The following is an 18,445-nucleotide window of genomic DNA, read 5'->3' on the forward strand; positions in this document are numbered from 1 at the left end:
CTTCAGAATACCCATTTCCGACCCTGCCACAAAAACTCAGATTCCCATATGACATCTACCTATTCATTAGTACTGTGTGGCAAATGACTCCCTCCACCAACCCTGGCTTAGTGATTTAAAACAGCACCTTTGTACTAGCTCACAGTTTCTGTGTGTCAGGATTCTGAACCTGGCTTAGCTGGAGGTCTCTGGCCCAGGGTCGTTTGTGAGCTGGCAGTCAAGCTGGTAGCTAGATCCAGGGTTTTATCTAAAGCTCTTTTGGGGCAGATGATCCAACTTCATGTGGTCATTGTCAGGTTTCAGTCCCCCACTGTGTGGGCCTCTCTGCATGGCTACCTCACAGCATGGCAGCTGGCTTCCTCTGGAGTGAGCCATGAGAAAGAGGGACTCTGACTCTCAAGATGGAAGCTACAGTCCTTTTATAATGGAATCTCAGGAGTGACAGCTTATCACTTTTGCTGTTTTCTATTTGTTAGAAGCAAGGCAGTAAATGCAATCCACACTTAAGAGGGAGGGATTACATAAGGGTTCCAATACCAGGAGGTGGGGATCACTGGGGCACCTTAGAAGCTGCCTACCACAGCCCCCAAAGTCTAATATACATAAGACATAAAATGAATTATCTTTAAGGTTAATCATAGATTTATCTCCTAATTTATGATAGTAAACCCAAACACTGGGGGGCTGTGGGGGAGACGGGTGTTATGGTTTGGCTCTGTCCCCACCCAAATCTCATCTTGAATTGTACTCTCATAATTTCTATGTGTTGTGAGAGGGCTCTGGTGGGAGATAATTGAATCACGGGGGCAGTTTCTTCCATCCGTTCTCCTGGTAGACAGTAAGTCTCATAAGATCTGATGGTTTGATAAGGGGAGACCCGTTTTGCTTGGCTCTCATTCTGCCTCGTTGCCGCCATGTAAGAAGTGCCTTTTGCCTTCTGCCATGATTGTGAGGCCTCCTTAGCCACATGGAACTGTAAGTCCATTAAACCCCTTTCTTTTGTAAATTGCCCAGTCTTGGATATGGCTTTATCAGTGGTGTGAAAACAATTAATACAATGGGGATGGTTAATGGGTACAAAAAAATTAGAAAGAATGAATAAGACCTACTATTTTATAGCACAATAGGGTGACTATAGTCAATAATAACTTAACTGTATGTTTAAAAATAACTAAAATAATGTAATTGGATTGTTTGTAACACAAAGGATAAATGCTTGAAGGGATGGAGACCCCATTCTCCATGATGTGATTATTTCACATCGCATGTCTGTATCAAAGCATCTCATGTATCCCATAAATATATACACCTACTGTATACCCACAAAAATTAAAAATAAGGTAGGGTGCGGTGGCTCATGCCTGTTATTCCAGCACTTTGGGAGACCAAGGCAGGTGGATTGCTTTAGCTCAGGAGTTTGAGATGAGCCTGGGCATCATAGTGAAACCCCGTCTCTATCACAAGAAATACAAAAAATTAGCCAAGCATGGTGATGCACGTTTGTGGTTTCAGCTATTTGCGAGGCTGAGGTAGGAGGATTGCTTGAACCTGGGAGGCAGAGGTGGCAGTGAGCTGTGATCACACCTCTATCCTCCAGCCTGGGCAACAGAATGAGACCCTGTCTCAAAAACAAAACAAAAAACAAAACAAAACAACAACAATAAAAAAAACCACATACACACACACACACACACACACACACACACACACACACAAAAAAAAACAAAACCCCAAAAAGTAAAAACACGAAAAACAAAAAAGACCCATATAAATTAGTTAAAAAACCCCTAAACACCTCAAAACTAATGTTTATGTTCCCAAATCATCAATGAAACTGACATAAATGTCTCTGTAGGATTTTGAGTTGATGGCTTGATCCCCTTTTCCCTTTGTTTTCCTAGAAGAAGGGCCTAGAGAAGTTAATAACATTTCTGGAGTAAACACAAGAGTATGCTAGCATTGAACCCCAGGTTTCCCCAGTTTTCTGTCCTAGATGTGCCCGGGTTCCTGACAAGGAGAGCAGATTTTACGAGGGACCTGCCACTGTGTGTCAGTGCTCAGCTTCTCCACTCAGTTGACTTTATATTAGTTTCTTAGGGCTGCTGTAACATGGTCCACCAAACTGCGTGATTTAAAAACAACAGAAATTTATTGTCTCACAGTTCTGGAGGCTGGAAGTTCAAAATTAAGGTGTTAGCAGGGTGAGTTTTTTTTTTCCTGTTAAAGAATGCTTTATTAATACAAATACACACAAACCCTAAAGCATGAAGAAATTTAAATATTTATGTCATAGTAAACAGGTGGCAATTCAACATCCAGGGTCAACAGAAGGGTTGAAGGATACTGCAACAGATTGGGTTCCCATGGCGGAGAGGGCATCATCACAGGCGAAGGCGGGCCCAGCTGAAACAGCTTTTCAAGCTCTCTCTCCTTATCAAGGATCATAAGAGGCACTCCACTCAAGGGGAGGCCTGCAATCTGGTGCACTTCAGGTTGGTTAAAACTCTCAAAATCTAGAAGATTGAAGTGAAATAATTTTTCTATTTCTGGGTAGGCATTATCTGAGGAAGGAACAGAGCTTTTTGCTTTAACAGTCTTCCTGGTCATCTTTTTGGCAGAGAAATTTGGGTGTTTTAGTTTGAGGAGTCCGTTGGTCTTTACTCACGTTTCTGTAGCCCTGTTGACAGTTCCAAAAGACTTTCTGGTAGCTTTAGGTAAGGCTGGTAAAGCATTGGACATTTTGCCAGCACGTGGTGTTGAAACTTGAGATCTCCCCTCTAAGGCTTTGATTGAAGGTCCAGATCCCAGCGTCAGCCTATCTTTAGGAGCTGCATGGATACCTGGTTCTCCATTCTCCTTATCAACATAGATCAGAGCAGGGTGGGTTCCTTCTGGGGGAGAATCTGATCCATGCCTCTCTCTTTGCTTCTAGTAGCCCCAGGCATTCCTTGGCTTGTGGATGCGTCTCTGCAGTGTTCCATCTCCGTATGGTGTTCTTCCTGTGTGTCTGTGTCTTCTTGTATGGATACCAGTCATATTGGGTTAGGGGCCCACTCTGCTCCAGTAGGACCTTATCCTGACTAATCACATCTCTAACAAGCCTATTTCCAAACATGGTCACATTCTGAGGACTTCACTATATCTTTTTTGGGGCCACAATTCAACCCATGACATACCCCTGAATGATGAAAAGAGTAGAATTTGAGACATTACATTTCTAAGTAGTTAGAAAAACTACTTTTGTTTATCTAATAAAGGAGGTATTTGAAGTTGCCCCTTCAGCTTTAATGTTTTTAAAAACTTTTGACTCTAGGGCTTGCCTGATGGGTTAAAGGCTGTCCCAATTTTAGCCGCAGGTCAGTCGTTTCACCTGCACCTTTCTTTGCCCTCAGGTATGGATTAAGAACCTGGAGGCTGGAGGGGTTTTTCCTTTAGCAAGTGTTCCTATGACAAAATACTGAGCTGTTGACTGGGGCTGGGAAGAGGGGATATCCTTATCCCCTGTAGAGGGTTTATTCCAAGGTGTCTCTAAAGCCTCTTGGGCTTTATCTCTATGTTAAAACTCTCTTTTGGGCTTTTGGGATGTGGACTGACAGACCCTGCATGCCTGGAGGATGCTGGGCCACTGGGAGCTGGCTTATCTTACTCTGTTCCAGGCTAGGGACCGAATAAGCTCAATGAGCCATTTGCACAGCTGCAATGTTTCCTAGAAGAGGGCTCTTACCTGGTTCCTGAATCAAGAATCATTTCAGCGTTAGGTGGGATCCATCCAGACCAGTCACCTAGACAGTTCCTTAAATTGGGATTTTATTTTACTTTTATTTATTTTTTGAGATGGAGTCTCTCTCTGTCCCCCAGGCTGGAGTGCAGTGGCGCCATCTCTGCTCACTGCAAGCTCCGCCTTCCGGGTTCACGCCATTCTCCTGCCTCAGCCTCCCAAGTAGCTGGGATTACAGGCACCAGCCACCACGCCCGGCTAATTTTTTGTATTTTTAGTAGAGACAGGGTTTCACCGTGTTAGCCAGGATGGTCTCGATCTCTTGACCTCATGATCCACACGCCTTGGCCTCCCAAAGTGCTGGGATTACAGGCGTGAGCCACCGCGCCCGGCCAATTGGGATTTTTTTTAAGCAAAAAAAGAGGATATTTTGAGAATGATGGAACTCCTGGTCTGAAATGAGAACTATATATAACTCCTGGATTTTTTCCTTTCCCTCAACTCCCCGGCAATGGATTGAATGTTTGCGTCCCCCACAAATTCTTATGTTGAAATCCTAACTCTCAATAGGACAGTATTAGAAGGTGGGGCTTTTGGAAGGTAATTAGATCTTAAGAGTAGAGACTTTAAGAATAGGATTCGTGCCCTTGCATGAGAGCCACAAATAGCTCTCCAGCCTTCTGTCTGCCATGTGAGGAGACAATGAGAAGACAATAGTCTTCAACCTGGAAAAAGGCTCATACCAGAGCCTGACCAAGCTGGTACCTATCTCAGATTTCCAGCTTCCAGAACTGTAAGAAATCCATTTCTGATTTTTATAGGCCACCGGTATATTGTATTTTTATGGTAGCAGCCTGAACAGACTAAGGCCTGTTGGCTTTACTTTCACAATGGAAACCAGTCTTTTCACTCCTCATTCTCTGCTGCTTCCTTTGTAATTCAAGCTACCATCACCGCTCCTCCAGACCCGTACAGTCATCTTCCAGCTGGTCTCCCTCCTCCATCCCTGTCTTGTACAATCCATCTTCCACCTAGAAGCCAGAATGGTGTTTTAGAAACCTGAATCCAAGCATGTTATCTCTATGTTAAAACTCCCTGATGCATTTAAAAATCTCCACAATCTGGCCTGCGTTTACCTTTATCTGACACCACTCGTGTTGATTTTTTTTCTTTTTTGAGATAGAGTCTCACTTTATCACTCAGGCTGGAATGCAGTGGCTCGATCTTGGCCACTACAGCCTCCACCTCCTGGGTTCAAGTGATTCTCCTGCCTCAGCCTCTTGCTGTAGCCGTGATTACAGTGCATGCCACCAAGCCTGGCTAATTTTTGTATTTTTAATAGAGACGGGGTTTTGCCATGTTGGCCAGGCTGGCCTCGAGTTCCTGGCTTCAAGTGATCTGCCCGCCTCTGCCTGCCAAAGTGCTGGGATTACAGGTGTGAGCCACCGCGCCCAACCTCGTGTTGATTCATTTCTTGTTATTGTCTTTTCCTTTGCCCACACTTACCCTCCTCTCCCCTTAGAATGTACACCTTTGAGAGAAGGGACCTTGTTTGTCCCGATCATAGAGACAGAGCTGTGCCTGGCACTTGGTGGATGCTCAATCAATATGTTTACAATGCAAATGGCAGAGAAGAAATTTAGGCAAGCAACCGTGGGTTTTCTGTATTCAGTTCTGATACCGACTTTCAGTTCTTTTCACCAAAGAATTGGCAAGAGCCCTGAGCCAGGTGCTGGAGGGGATGATTGGGACTTCTCTTCTAGGCTCTGCAGATACCCTTTTGCATGTCCCAATATTGTTCTTTTCACACACCGATCCATGCCTTGGTGGCTCTTTTCACATACAGCTTTCATTCTTGCCAATGTAGTTATGCAACGATTGTGTCAAGTACTGGAACATTCCACTAGAGGGCAGTAGAATATAGTGTTCAGAGTTAGGGATCTGAAGCCATTGACTGCCTTGCCATCTATTCCCTTCCAGGAATCATTTTGGAGAGAGGGCAGCGATCATTTTGAACCATGATGATATGAGGGCAACCACCTAGGGATGGTAGAAGAGCAAGCTGGATCAAATGGCCATATAACACATAAATCACTATGGTTAAGAACTTAGTAACCCCTGCCATTCCTTCCTGCCCCCTACAGGTAGGCTGCCTGGGTTAAAATAGGAGGGTGAGGGAGGAGATGTACATTACTGCTGCTCACATCCCATTGTCCGGAAAATACTGCTTGCTGAGGGGTCATATGGCTACACTTTCCTATAAGAAAGACTGTGAAATGTAGCCTTTTTTCTTGGTGGTCAAAAATCTATTATGGAAGAATGGGAAAATGAATATTGGAAGTTAACTGGCAATTTCTGCCACAAATTCTTTTTTTTTTTATTATTATACTTTAAGTTCTAGGGTACATGTGCACAACGTGCAGGTTTGTCACATATGTATACACGTGACATGTCGGTGTGCTGCACCCATTAACTCGTCATTTACATTAGGTTTATCTCCTAATGCTATCCCTCCCCGCTCCTCCCACCCCACGACAGGCCCCGGTGTGTGATGTTCCCTTTCCTGTGTCCAAGTGTTCTCATTGTTCAGTTGCCACCTATGAGTGAGAACATGCAGTGTTTGGTTTTTTGTCCTTGCAATAGTTTGCTGAGAATGATGGTTTCCAGCTTCATCCATGTCCCTACAAAGAACATGAACTCATCCTTTTTTTATGGCTGCATAGTGTTCCATGGTGTATATGTGCCACATTTTCTTAATCTAGTCTATCATTGTTGGACATTTGGGTTGGTTCCAAGTCTTTGCTGTTGTGAATAGAGCCGCAATAAACATACGTGTGCATGTGTCATTATAGCAGCATGATTTATAATCCTTTGGGTATATACCCAGTAATGGGATGGCTAGGTTGAATGGTATTTCTAGTTCTAGATCCCTGAGGAATCGCCACGCTGACTTCCACAATGGTTGAACTAGTTTACAGTCCCAACAACAGTGTAAAAGTGTTCCTATTTCTCCACATCCTCTCCAGCACCTGTTGTTTCCTGACTTTTTAATGATCGCCATTCTAACTGGTGTGAGATGGTATCTCATTGTGGTTTTGATTTGCATTTCTCTGATGGCCAGTGATGATGAGCATTTTTTCATGTGTCTGTTGGCTGCATAAATGTCTTCTTTTGAGAAGTGTCTGTTCATATCCTTTGCCCACTTTTTGATGGGGTTGTTTGTTTTTTTCTTGTAAATTTGTTTGAGTTCATTGTAGATTCTGGATATTAGCCCTTTGTCAGATGAGTAGATTGCAAAAATTTTATCCCATTCTGTAGGTTGCCTGTTCACTCTGATGGTAGTTTCTTTTGCTGTGCAGAAGCTCTAGTTTAATTAGATCCCATTTGTCAATTTTGGCTTTTGTTGCCATTGCTTTTGGTGTTTTAGACATGAAGTCCTTGCCCATGCCTATGTCCTGAATGGTATTGACTAGGTTTTCTTCTAGGGTTTTTATGGTTTTAGGTCTAAGATTTAAGTCTTTAATCCATCTTGAATTAATTTTTGTATAAGGTGTAAGGAAGGGATCCAGGTTCAGCTTTCTACATATGGCTAGCCAGTTTTCCCAGCACCATTTATTAAATAGGGAATCCTTTCCCCATTTCTTGTTTTTCTCAGGTTTGTCAAAGATCAGATGGTTGTAGATATGTGGCATTATTTCTGAGGGCTCTGTTCTGTTCCATTGGTCTATATCTCTGTTTTGGTACCAGTACCATGCTGTTTTGGTGACTGTAGCCTTGTAGTATAGTTTGAAGTCAGGTAGCGTGAGGCCTCCAGCTTTGTTCTTTTGGCTTAGGATTGACTTGGCAATGTGGGCTGTTTTTAGGTTCCATATGAACTTTAAAGTAGTTTTTTCTAATTCTGTGAAGAAAGTCATTGGTAGCTTGATGGGGATGGCACTGAATCTATAAATGACCTTGGGCAGTATGGCCATTTTCATGATTGATTCTTCCTATCCATGAGCATGGAATGTTCTTCCATTTGTTTGTGTCCTGTTTTATGTTTTTGAGCAGTGGTTTGTAGTTCTCCTTGAAGAGGTCCTTCACATCCCTTGTAAGTTGGATTCCTAGGTATTTTATTCTCTTTGATGCAATTGTGAATGGGAGTTCACTCATGATTTGGCTCTCTGTGTATCTGTTATTGGTGTATAAGAATGCTTGTGATTTTTGCACATTGATTTTGTATCCTGAGACTTTGCTGAAGTTGCTTATCAGCTTAAGGAGATTTTAGGCTGAGACAATGGGGTTTTCTAAATATACAATCATGTCATCTGCAAACAGGGACAATCTGACTTCCTCTTTTCCTAAGTGAATACTCTTTATTTCTTTCTCCTGCCTGATTGCCCTGGCCAGAACTTCCAACAGCATGTGAATAGGAGTGGTGAGAGAGGGCATCCCTGTCTTGTGCCAGTTTTCAAAGGGTATGCTTCCAGCTTTTGCCCATTCAGTATGATATTGGCTGTGGGTTTGTCATAAATAGCTCTTATTATTTTGAGATACGTCCCATCAATACCTAATTTATTGAGAGTTTTTAGCATGAAGGGATGTTGAATTTTGTTGCAGGCCTTTTCTGCATCTATTGAGATAATCATGTGGTTTTTGTCTTTGGTTCTGTTTATATGCTGGATTACATTTATTGATTTGTGAATGTTGAACCAGCCTTGCATTTCAGGGATGAAGCCCACTTGAACATGATAGTTATGCTTTTTGATTTGCTGCTGGATTCAGTTTGCCAGTATTTTATTGAGGATTTTTGCATCGATGTTCATCAGGGATATTGGTCTAAAATTCTCTTTTTTTGTTGTGTCTCTGCCAGGCTTTGGTATCAGGATGATGCTGGCCTCATAAAATGAGTTAGGGAGGATTCCATCTTTTTCTATTGATTGGAATATTTTCAGAAGGAATGGTACCAGCTCCTCCTTTTACCTCTGGTAGAATTCGGCTGTGAATCTATCTGGTCCTGGACTTCTATTAGTTGGTAGGCTATTAATTATTGCCTCAATTTCAGAGCCTGTTATTGGTCTATTCAGGGATTCAACTTCTTCCTGGTTTAGTCTTGGGAAGGTGTATGTGTCGAGGAATTTTTCCATTTCTTCTAGATTTTCTAGTTTATTTTTATAGAGGTGTTTATAGTATTAGCTGATGGTAGTTTGTATTTCTGTGGGATCGGTGGTGATATCTGCTTTATCATTTTTTATTGAGTCTATTTGATTCTTCTCTCTTTTCTTCTTTATTAGTCTTGCTAGTGGTCTATCTTTTCAAAAAACCAGCTCCTAGATTCATTGATTTTTTGAAGGGTTTTTTGTGTCTCTATCTCCTTCAGTTCTGCTCTGATCTTAGTTATTTCTTGCCTTCTGCTAGCCTTTGAATGTGTTTGCTCTTGTTCCTCTAGTTCTTTTAATTGTGATGTTAGGGTGTCAATTTTAGATCTTTCCTGCTTTCTCTTGTGGGCATTTAGTGCTATAAATTTCCCTCTATACACTGCTTTAAATGTGTCCCAGAGATTCTGGTATGTTGTGTCTCTGTTCTCGTTGGTTTCAAAGAACATCTTTATTTCTGCCTTCATTTCATTATGTACCCAGTAGTCATTCAGTTTCCATGTAGTTGAGCGGTTTTGAGTGAGTTTCTTAATCCTGAGTTCTAGTTTAATTGCACTGTGGTCTGAGAGACAGTTTGTTATAATTTCTGTTCTTTTACATTTGCTGAGGAGTGCTTTACTTGCAATTATGTGGTCAATTTTGGAATAAGTGTGATGTGGTGCTGAGAAGAATGTATATTCTGTTGACTTGGGGTGGAGAGTTCTGTAGATGTATATTAGGTCCAGTTGGTGCAGAGCTGAGTTCAATTCCTGGATATCCTTGTTAACTTTCTGTGTCATTGATCTGTCTAATGTTGACAGTGGGGTGTTAAAGTCTCCCATTATTATTGTGTGGGAGCTTAAGTCTCTTTGTAGATCTCTAAGGACTTGCTTTATGAATCTGGGTGCTCCTGTATTGGGTGCATATATATTTAGGATAGTTAGCTCTTCTTGTTGAATTGATCCCTTTACCATTATGTAATGGCCTTCTTTGTTTCTTCTGTTCTTTGTTGGTTTAAAGTCTGTTTTATCAGAGACTAGGATTGCAACCCCTGCCTTTTTTTGTTTTCCATTTGCTTGGTAGATCTTCCTCCATCCTTTTATTTTGAGCCTATGTGTGTCTCTGTATGTGAGATGGGTCTCCTGAATACAGCACACTGATGGGTCTTGACTCTTTATGCAATTTGCCAGTCTATGTCTTTTAATTGGAGCATTTAGTTCATTTACATTTAAGGTTAATATTGTTATGTGTGAATTTGATCCTGTCATTATGATGTTAGCTGGTTATTTTGCTCGTTAGTTGATGCGGTTGCTTCCTAGCATCGATGGTCTTTACAATTTGGCCTGTTTTTGCAGTGGCTGGTACTGGTTGTTCCTTTCCATGTTTAGTGCTTCCTTCAGGAGCTCTTGTAGGGCAGGCCTGGTGGTGACAAAATCTCTCAGTTTTGCTTGTGTGTAAAGAATTTTATTTCTCCTTCACTTATGAAGCTTAGTTTGGTTGGGTATGAAATTCTGGGTTGAAAATTCTTTTCTTTAAGAATGTTGAATATTGGCCCCCACTCTCTTTTGGCCTGTGGAGTTTCTGCCGAGAGATCTGCTGTTAGTCTGATGGGCTTCCCTTTTTGGGTAACCCAAGCTTTCTCTCTGGCTGCCCTTAACATTTTTTCCTTCATTTCAGCTTTGGTGAATCTGACAATTATGTGTCTTGGAGTTGCTCTTCTTGAGGAGTGTTTTTGTGGCGTTCTCTGTATTTCCTGAATCTGAATGTTGGCCTGCCTTGCTAGATTGGGGAAGTTCTCCTGGATAATATCCTGCAGAGTGTTTTCCAACTTGGTTCCATTCTCCCCTTCACTTTCAGGTACACCAGTCAGATGTAGATTTGGTCTTTTCACATAGTCCCATATTTCTTGCAGTCTTTGTTCATTTCTTTTTTCTCTTTTTTCTCTAAACTTCTCTTCTCACTTCATTTCATTCATTTCATCTTCCATCACTGATACCCTTTCTTCCAGTTGATCAAATTAGCTACTGAAGCTTGTGCGTTCGTCACATAGTTCTCATGCCATGGTTTTCAGCTCCATCAGGTCATCTAAGGACTTCTCTACACTGGTTATTCTAGTTAGCCATTTGTCTAATCTTTTTTCATGGTTTTTAGCTTCTTTGTGATGAGTTCGATCTTCCTCCTTTAGCTCAGAGAAGTTTGATCATCTGAAGCCTTCTTCTCTCAACTCGTCAAAGTCATTCTCCATCCAGCTTTGTTCCATTGCTGGTGAGGAGCTGCATTCCTTTGGAGGGGGAGAGGCGCTCTGATTTTTAGAATTTTCAGCTTTTCTGCTCTGTTTTTTCCCCATCTTTGTGGTTTTATCTACCTTTGGTCTTTGATGATGGTGATGTACAGATGGGGTTTTGTTGTGGATGTCCTTTCTGTTTGTTAGTTTTCCTTCTAACAGTCAAGACCCTCAGCTGCAGGTCTGTTGGAGTTTATGGAGGTCCACTCCAGACCCTGTTTGCCTGGGTATCAGCAGCGGAGGCTGCAGAACAGCGGATATTGCTGAACAGCAAATGTTGCTGCCTGATCATTCCTCTGGGAGCTTCATCTCAGAGGGGTACCCGGCTGTGTGAGGTGTCAGCTTGCCCCTACTGGGGGTGCCTCCCATTTAGGCTACTTGGGGGGCAGGGACCCACTTGAGGAGGCAGTCTGTCCATTCTCATATCTCAAACTCTGTGCTGGGAGAACCACTACTCTCTTCAAAGCTGTCAGACAGGGACATTTAAGTCTGCAGAGGTTTCTGCTGCCTTTTGTTTGGCTATGCCCTGCCTTCAGAGGTGGAGTCTCCAGAGGCAGGCAGGCCTCCTTGAGCTGCAGTGGGCTCCACCCATTTCGAGCTTCCTGGTCGCTTTGTTTACCTACTCAAGCCTCAGCAATGGCAGGCACCCCTCCCCCAGCCTCACTGCCGCCTTGCAGTTTGATCTCAGACTGCTGTGCTAGCAATGAGTGAGACTCCGTGGGCGTGGGACCCTCCAAGCCATGCGTGGGATATAACCTCCTGGTGTGCCATTTGCTAAGACCATTGGAAAAGCTCAGTATTAGGGTGGGAGTGACCCAATTTTCCAGGTGCCATCTGTCACAGCTTCCATTGGCCAGGAAAGGGAATTCACTGACCCCTTGCACTTCCTGGGTGAGATGATGCCTTGCCCTGCTTTGGGTCATGCACAGTGGGCTGCACCCACTGTCCTGCACCCACTGTCTGACAAGCCCCAGTGAGATGAACCCGGTACCTCAGTTGGAAATGCAGAAATCACCCATCTTCCATGTGGCTTATGCTGGCAGCTGTAGACTGGAGCTGTTGCTGTTCGGCCATCTTGGAACTTCCCCTCTGCCACAAATTCTTAAACCAGCTGAGGTTAAATAATCTCAGTTAAGGCCGGGCGTGGTGGCTCACGCCTGTAATCCCAGCACTTTGGGAGGCCGAGGTGGGGGATCACGAGGTCAGGAGTTCGAGACCAGCCTGGCCAATATGGTGAAACCCTGTCTCTACTAAAAATACAAAAATATGGTGGGTGCCTGTAATCCCAGCTACTCGGGAGACCGAGTCAGGAGAATCGCTTGAAACTAGAAGGCAGAGGTTGCAGTGAGCCAAGATTGTACCAGACTGGGCAACAAGAGCAAAACTCTGTCTTAAAAAAACAAATCTGAGCTAAATAATCTGGGCTTTTGTCAGGGCAGGGGATTTCCAAGGTGATTCAGACCCAAGCCACTGGTCATCAGGCTTTGCTTCCTTCTTTGTAGTTAAACTTAACTTGTTATGTCAACTAGATTTTTGGATTTTATAGCCTGGAACCTCCCCCAGGGATGCACTTTTAGAATCCCCTATAGTGGTGTCCTATCATTATGATTATGCAAAACTGATATGTTAGTATTATTAAAAACTTTTGTTTGCCTTATTAGCATCTTTTTATATTTAGTAGTGCCATGTGGAAGTTTCATCTCCTAGGAGATGCGTGATGAAGTTTGGGGAGTTAGTTCTATTCTTTTTTTTACATAACTGATGAATCACTTTGCAATACACTGTTGACACCTACCACTCGCACTTGGCCATTTTGTTTGACCATCTATGCTGGTTCACTGTTGAATAAATTACTTGATTTACAATTGATGCTGATTAGTCCCTCCTGTTCTTCATATGCCTCCTACTCTTTCCAGGCTATTTGGCTTATACCCTTCTTTACATACACAAATGGAATTCAGTGCATATTAATTACTTATAGACAGACATATATTTACTAGAAGAAACAAAAAGTCCAGGTATATAAATATTCTTCTACTTAAGAAAATAATAACCAAAATCAGAGTGGAATTGGATGGAATGGAGATGAGAAAAAACCATATGTAAGATAATTGAAACCAAAAGCTGGTTGTTTGAAAAAATAAGATTGATAGACTAATAAAAAAGAGAGAAGATTCCTAAAAACAGAATCATAAATGACAAAGGGAGCATTACCACTGGACCCACAGAAATACAAAAACCCTCAGAGACTATTATAAATACCTCAATGCATACAATTAGAAAACCTAGAAGAAATGGATAAATTCCTGAAAACATACAACCACTCTAAATTGAACCTGGAAGAAAAGAAAACCTTGAGCAGACCAATAACAAGTTCTGAAATAGAATCAATAACAAAAGAAACCTACCAAGAAGACAAAAGCGCTGGACCAGACGAATTCGCAGCTGAATTCTACCAGATGTATAAGGAAGAGCCGGTACCATTCCTACTGAAACTATTCCAAAAAATCAAGGAGAAGGGACTTGTCTTTAACTCATTCTATGAGGCCAGCATCATTCTGATACCAAAATCTGGCAGAGACACAATGGAAAAAAAACTTCAGGCCAATATCTCTGATGGACATAGATGCAAAAATTATCAGCAAAACACTAACAAACCAAATCCAGCAACACATCAAAAAGCTAATCCACCATGATTAAGTAGACTTTATTCCTGGAATGCAAGGTTGCTTCAACATATGCAAATCAATAAATGTGACTCATCATATAAACAGAACTAAAAACAAAAACCACGTGATTATCTCAATAGATGCAGAAGAGGCCTTTGATATAATTCAACATCACTTTACATTAAAAATCCTCAACAAACTAAGCATCAAAGGAACATACCTCAAAATAATAAAAGCCACCACTGAAAAGCCCACAGCCAGTATCATACAGAATGGGCAAAAGCTGGAAGCATTCCTCTTGAGAACCAGAATAAGACAAGGATGCCCATTCTCACCACTCCTATTAAACAGAATAGAGAAGTCTTGGCCAGGGCAATCAGGCAAGAGAAAATTGGGCATCCACACAGGAAGAGAAGTCAAATGACCTTTCTTCACAGATGATATGATTATATACCTAGAAGCCTCCATAGTCTCTGCCCAAAGGTTCCTAGATCTGATAAACAGCTTCAGCAAAAATCAATGAATGAAAATCAGTAGCATTTCTGTTTTTTTTTTTTTTTTTTTTTTTTGAGATGGAGTCTTGCTCTGTCACCCAGGCTGCTGGAGTGCAGTGGCACAATCTCTGCTCACTGCAACCTCTCCCTCCAGGATTCTAAGCAATTCTCCTGCCTCAGCCTCCTGAGTAGCTGGGACTACAGGTGCATCCCACCATGCCCGACTAATTTTTTGTATTTTTAGTAGAGACAGCGTTTCACCATGTTGGCCAGGATGGTTTTGATCTCCTGACCTCGTGAACCGCCCGCCTCGGCCTCCCAAAGTGCTGGGATTACAGGAATGAGCCACCGTGCCAGGCCTGAAGATCAGTAGCATTTCTATATACCAATAACAGCCAAACTGAGAGCCAAATCAAGAACACAATCTCATTTATAGTAGCCATAAAAAGAAGAAAATACCTAGGAATACAGCTAACCAGGGAGGTGGAAGATCTCTACAACCAGAATTACAAAATGCTGCTCAAAGAAATCAGAGATGACACAAACAAAAATGGGAAAACTATTCCTTGCTTATGGCTAGGAAGAATAAATATTGTTAAAATGGCCATCCTGTTCAAAGCAATTTATAGACCCAATGATAGTACTATCAAATTACCAAAGACTTTTTTTTCACAGAATTAGAACAAATTGTTCTAAAATGCATTTGGAATTAAAAAAGAGCTTGAATAGCCAAAGCAATCCTAAGCAAAAAGAACAAAGCTGAAGGCATCACACTACTCAACTTCAAGTTATACTGCAAGGCTACAGTAACCAAAAACATACTACTGGTACAAAAACAGATACAAAGGCCAATGGAACAGGGCAAGAACCCAGAAATAAAGCTATACACGTACAACCACCTGATCTTTGACAAGGTCAACAAAAACAAGCAAAGGGGAAAGGGCTCCCTGTTCAATAAATGGTGCTGGGATAACTGGCTAGCCATATGCAGAAGATTGAAACTGGACCCCTACCTTTCATCATATACAAAAATCAACTCAGGTTGGATTAAAACTTAAGCGTAAAACCTAAAACTATAAAAACTGTAGAAGAGAACCTAGGAAATACAATTTTGGACATTGGCTCTGGCAAAGACTTCATAATGAAGACTCCAAAAGCAATTGCCACAAAACCAAAAATTGACAAGAGGGATCTAATTAAACGAAAGAACTTCTGCACAGAAGACATTATCAAGAGAGCAAATAGACAACCTACAGAATGGGAGAAAATGTTTGTAAACCATACATCTGACAGAGGCCTAACATCCAGAATCTATAAGGAACTTAAGCAAATCAACAAGCAAAAAACAAACAACCCCCCATTTAAAAATGGGCAAAGGACATGAATAGATACTTCTCAAAAGAAGACATATAGATGGCCAAAAAGCATATGAAAAAATGCTCAATATCACTAATCATCAGGGAAATGTAAATCAAAACCATGATGGGATGCCATTTCACACCAGTCAGAATGGTTATTATTAAAAAATAATAACAGATGTTATTATTAACATCTGTTAACAGAAAATAACAGATGTTGGCGAGGTTGTAGAGAAAAGGGAAAACATATACGTGGTGGAAATATAAATTAGTTCAGCCACTGTAGAAAGCAGTCTGGAGATTTCTCAAAGAACTTAAAAGATGCTACCATTTGACCCTGCAATCCCATTACTGGATATATACCCAAAGGAATATAAATCTTTCTATCATAAAGACATATGCAAGTGCATGTTTATCACAGCACTGTTCACAGTAGCAAAGACATGGAATCAACCTAGATGCCCATCAGTGGTGGACTGGATAAAGAAAATGTGGTACATATACACCATGGAATACTACGCAGCCATAAAAAAGAACGAAATCATGTTTTTGTAGCAACATGGTTGGACCTGAAGGCCATTGTCCTAAGCAAATTAACACAGGAATGGAAAACCAAATACTGCATATTCTCACTTATAAGTGGGAGCTACACATTGAGTACATATGGACACAAAGAAGGGAATAATAGATTCTGGGGCCTACTTGAAGGTGGAGAGTGGGAGGAAGGTGAGGATTAAAAAACTATGGGGTATTATGCTGATTACCTGGGTGACAAAATTATCTGTACACCAAACCCCTGCAACATGCAGTTTACTCGTGTAACAAACCTGCACATATACTCCTTGAACTTAAAAATTCAGTTCTCACTGACACCTGTCCCCATGACTCTATGTTAGATACACTGCCCGGACTCACCATGTGTGAATGCATCTCAGTCCACATGTGGCAGGCAGGTGTCCAGATGGGCAATGCCTGCTGGGAGCTCTACTGCCTGAAACATTAGACTCAGCTTGATGGACAGATGCCCAGTGACAAGGTCATTGGTGGAGAGGATGACTTCTTCACCACCTTCTTCTGTGAAACCGGTGCTGGAAAACATGTGCCCCAGCCAGATTTTGTGGATCTGGAGCCTGTGGTCATTGATGAGATCTGATGTCCCAAACTGACAGCTCTTCCACCCAGAGCAACTCATTACTGGGAAAGAGGATGCTGCCAACAACTATGCCTGTAGTCACTATACCATTGGCCAGGGGATCACTGACCTGGGGATAGACCAGATCTGCAAGCTTCTGACCACTGCACAGAACCTCAGGACTTCCTGGTGTTCCACAGCTTTGTTGGGGGCACTGGCTCTGACTTCACCTCACTCCGCATGGAGTGGCTTTCTGTTGACTACGGCAAGAAATCCAAGCTGGAATTCTTTATCTACTCAGCCCCCACAGCTGTCTATAATTGTGGTCCAGCTCTAAAATTTCATCCTGATCACTCACACTACCCTGGAGCACTCAGACTGTGCCTTCATGGTGGACAATGAAGCCATCTATGACATTTGCTGCTGCAACCTGGACATCGAGCATCCAACCTCTGCCAACCTCAACTGCCTCATTACCAAATCATCTCCTCTATCACATCTTCTCTGCACTTTGATGGGCCCCTCAATGTGGACCTGAGGAAGTTCCAGACCAACCTCACACCTTACCCTCACATCCACTTCCCCCGGCCACCTATTCACTCATCATCTCTGTAGAGAAGGTATACCATGAACAGCTGTCGGTGGCCGAGATCCTCAAAGCCTGCTTTGAGCTTACCAACCAGATGGAGAAGTGTGACCCCCGGCATAGCAAGTACATGGGCTGCTGCCTGCTGTACCATGGAGATGTGATGTTCAAGGATGTTTATACTGCCATTGCCACCATCAAGACCAAGTGTAGCATTCAGTTTGTGGACTGGTTCCCCATGGGCTTCAAGGTTGGTATCAACTACCAGTAGCCCACTGTGGTGCCTGGTGGTGACCTGGCCAAGGTGCAGCATGCCATGTGCATGCTGAGCAACATGATCACTATCGCTGAGGCCTGGGCCTGCCTGGGCCACAAGTTCAACCTGATGTATGCCAAGAGGGCGTTTGTGCACTGGGATGTGGGCAAAGGCATGGAGGAGGGAGAGTTCTCTGAGGCCCTGGAGGATATGGGTGTGCTGGAGAAGGATTATGAGAAAGTAAGCATCAACTTATATGAGGACAAGGATAAGGGAGACTAGAACAACTGCCTGGAGCCTATTTACTATGTTTATTGCAAAACTTTAGGAATAAGCAGTCTCCTTTCATGATTAAGAAAATAAAATAAAAGTTCAAAGAAAAAAATCTTCTGCTTGTTTTAAATCAACAAAAATTAATCATTCACCTTTAATTTTGGTATTTGTAACTCCCCTTTTTGCATACTTTGTATTAACTTTTCTCTTTTGAATGTTATTATGAATTATTGGAATTTCACATACTCAACTATTTCAATTAACCATTCTTCCCCTTTATTCTTTCCATCCCTTCCCTCTTTATGCTTCTCCTTGAAATGAAGTCCTTTCTTTTTTAATTTACTCATTTTAATTAATTAATTAATGTATTTTTTAACTTTTAGGTTTGGGGGTACCTGTGAAGGTTTGTTACATAGCTAAACATGTGTCATGGGGGTTTGTTGTACAGATTATTTCATCACCCTGGTATTAAGCCTAGTACCCAATAATTAGTTATCTTTTCTGCTCCTCCCCCTCCTTCTACTCCCACCCTCAAGTAGACCCTGGTGTCTGTTGTTTCCT

General features: G+C 42.1%; 2 pseudogenes; one reads left to right on the forward strand and one right to left on the reverse strand.

Annotated features, from left to right (window-relative positions):
• Positions 1-815: 815 nt before the first annotated feature.
• Positions 816-13,600, reverse strand: LOC100983052 (securin-like; annotated as a pseudogene).
• A 2,953-nt stretch (positions 13,601-16,553) lies between these two features.
• Positions 16,554-18,056, forward strand: LOC100973489 (tubulin alpha-4A chain-like; annotated as a pseudogene).
• Positions 18,057-18,445: the final 389 nt, after the last annotated feature.

Source organism: Pan paniscus, chromosome 9 (genome assembly GCF_029289425.2).
Source record: "Pan paniscus chromosome 9, NHGRI_mPanPan1-v2.0_pri, whole genome shotgun sequence".
NCBI lineage: Eukaryota > Metazoa > Chordata > Mammalia > Primates > Hominidae > Pan > Pan paniscus.